At 38.7% G+C, this 3,107-nt stretch overlaps 1 protein-coding gene across 1 annotated transcript in view; it reads left to right on the top strand.

The window, feature by feature from the left end:
* Nucleotides 1-3,107, top strand: part of LOC107756354 (plexin-A2-like) — a 50,205-nt gene that overhangs the window by 20,067 nt on the left and 27,031 nt on the right. The gene's annotated exons all lie outside the window — the stretch shown is intronic.

The following is a 3,107-nucleotide window of genomic DNA, read 5'->3' as shown; positions in this document are numbered from 1 at the left end:
GAATAGCCTCCTGTATAAACTGAGGCTGGGAAAACTCACATCCAATACCAACACCATCAGCACTGTAGCTCCTCAGGGGTGTGTGCTCTCTCCACTGCTCTTCTCCCAAATGACTGCACCTCTAAAGGCCCCTCTGTCAAGCTCCTGAAGTTTGCAGATGACCCAACAGTCATCTGTCTCATCCAGGACGGCGACGAGTCTGCTTACAGACAAGAGGCTGAGCAGCTGGCTGTCTGGTGCAGTCACAACAACCTGAAGCTGAACACGCTCAAAACTGTGGATATGACTGTGGACTTCAGGAAAACCTCCCCTGCACTCCCGCCACTCACCATCATGAACAGCACTGTGGCTGCTATAGAGTCATTCAGGTTCCTGGGCACCACAAGTGGGACACTCACATAGACTCTAATGTGAAAAAGGCCCAGCAGAGTTACTTCCTTCGTCAACAGAAAAAGTTCAACCTGCCACAGGCGCAGATGACACAGTTTTACTCAGCTGTTATTGAGTCGATTCTGTGCACTTCTATCAGTCAGCCAATCAGATATAAGAAGGCCGCAACGGACTGTCAGGACAGCAGAAAGGATAATTGGTGTGCACCTACCCAACCTTTAAGACTTGTACAACTCCAGAGTGAAGAAACGAGCAGGTAACATCATCACAGACCCCTCTCTCCCCGGCCACAACCTGTTTGCACTTCTCCCCTCTGGCAGACGCTACAGATCTCTGTGCACTAGAACAATTAGGCATAAAATCAGTTTTTTGTCCCCCATGCCATTTTCAGCTTAAACATCTAACACAGAAATTACCACCCATTTTCTGTAATTAATTTCTTAATTACTAATTATTGCCTCTCTCACAAGTATTATGTAAATACATATACATATTTTTATTTATACAGCTGAATATACAGTAAAAAATATGTACATAAATGTTCTGTTTGATGTATACCACATTATTATTATTATTATTATTATTATTTATGGGGGTTTTTTCCTTAGTCTTACCTATTTAAATGTTCTTTTTGTTCTCATGTCATATATGTATGTATGTATATATGTACTAAGCGTATGTGTTTGCACACACTTGACGAATAAAGCTCATTCTGATTATTGCAATGTAATATTGTTAGCTAGATAGCTAGCTAGGAGGTTGTCTCATTTTGATTTATGCGTTTTATTCTGTCGGACAGTAAAAACTCCATATGACATTTAAGTTCGGAGTGGAGGGGGATTTCAAAGGTCACCTCATGAGCACACATGCTGCGCTTTTGCCTTTAATATAGTTCCTAATCAGTTGTACTATTCTGCTGTGTCTCGATTTTATTTGTAAAACATGTTTCATGCACTTTCTGATGAAAATGTAAGTGCCTCTCTGCGCAGATCTCCACCATGATGCTAGACTGTTGTGGGTGCTTGTTAACGCATTGCTATGCTAATCTAAATGGCTCTTAGCGTGTTTTTTTTTTTGGTGATTGCTTGGTGGTAGAGTGCAACACTTGGGTTCCGGAAGTAAAAATCCCATTTATTTTATTGATTTTGGGGAGCTGATTTTGAACAATTACTTATAAACCTTTAAAGACAGACTGTGAGCTGCTAGGTTGTTAATTGATGGTCTTTCTCTCATTAAAGCTGTCACTGTCTTGTACCTTTTGTCTTTTTGTCTGATTTACAAATAAGATTTGAATTTTCTTCCAATTAAAGTTTTTTATGTTGTGATTCACCTCAAAACTGGTTGGTTTGGATCATGGCTTATAACTCTTATTCAAAGACTATTTTTAAATACCTATGGGAAAAATGAATGAGGAAAATACTGAAAAAAGTGGGTGTGCACTAATATACTGGTAATATTACGAAAATATTTATGTCTGAGATATAAATATGGCTTAGACCCCTCTGTTGATGTATATTAGCTGGTAGCTCAGTTGGTAGAGCATAGTGCTAGCAATGTCAAAATTATGGGTTAGATTCTCAAGTCTTCTCAATTAAGTCCAGTCACTAAGAAAAGTAATAGCACGTCTCTTTAATAAACCATCCAGTTTAAATGACAGTATCATTTATGTTTGTAGCATGGTGCAGGACAAGTTACACACTGAAGTTTAATATTTTAGTATTAGGGGTTGTTCAAATCACTAACTCTAAAAATGAGCAGTAGGGTTGGGTACCGAACTCGGTACTTTTAAGGGTACCGACCGAATTGCGTCGGTACTACCGAGTACCGATTCACGTTAAATCAATCGGTGCCAAATTTCGGTACCTGAGAACGCATCTGGGCTCATCCGCTACAGAGAGAGAAAGAGAGACCCTGTGACGTGATGTCACCCCTGCAACTCGTTCAAACAACACACAGGGCAAGCCGAAATGTTCTGAAGTGTGGTTACATTTCTACGGGCCATATGGGTTCTGCGAAAACGCGGACGGGATCGCGGAGTCCATTCATAAAAACATAATTTACTCAATAGTGCAGAATGCCACGGAATCGACAATTTTGGACGAATAAATCAAAAGTAGCCACGGCCACTTAATTTGAATCGCGATATGAACTAGTGTCTGTGAATATTAAAATGCAAAAAGACGGTTTAAATATGAATCCTGCATGTTCTGCTTGCCTCTGTATGAATGAATGGCGGAGACGCGGTTTTGTTTACTACACAAATACTGAAGCACGCGTGACGCTCGCGGTGATTTTCGGCCTCTGCGTCTCACTATACGACGGCATGAACACAAAAACTTAATCTCCAGAGCTGCTGTGAGAGTCACTTCACGAGAATTTTACCGTTTCATTTGAGAAAACTAGCATCATCATACTGTATACACACAGAAACTTCATGGCAACCTGTCAAAATAAAAGTACGGTTTAACATGTAACAGAAATATATTACTCTTGTATTACTTTTGTACAGTATAATGTACATCTTTAAATATTAAATTTTCTATCAAATTTAAATAAAACAATTAAATGATAAAAATAAATATTCACTTAATCACTTAATTGTAGAAAAACATTATACAATTATTAGCCTATTAAAAATGTTTTAAAGGAATATTCACACAATTTTTCTTCCATGTATTAATTTCAACAGTAAACCTCAGTTTGTTTGCCAAAAAATA

Source organism: Sinocyclocheilus rhinocerous, unplaced genomic scaffold (assembly GCF_001515625.1).
Source record: "Sinocyclocheilus rhinocerous isolate Xijiao unplaced genomic scaffold, SAMN03320098_v1.1 scaffold712, whole genome shotgun sequence".
NCBI lineage: Eukaryota > Metazoa > Chordata > Actinopteri > Cypriniformes > Cyprinidae > Sinocyclocheilus > Sinocyclocheilus rhinocerous.
This window is presented reverse-complemented; position numbering and strand designations above follow the sequence as displayed.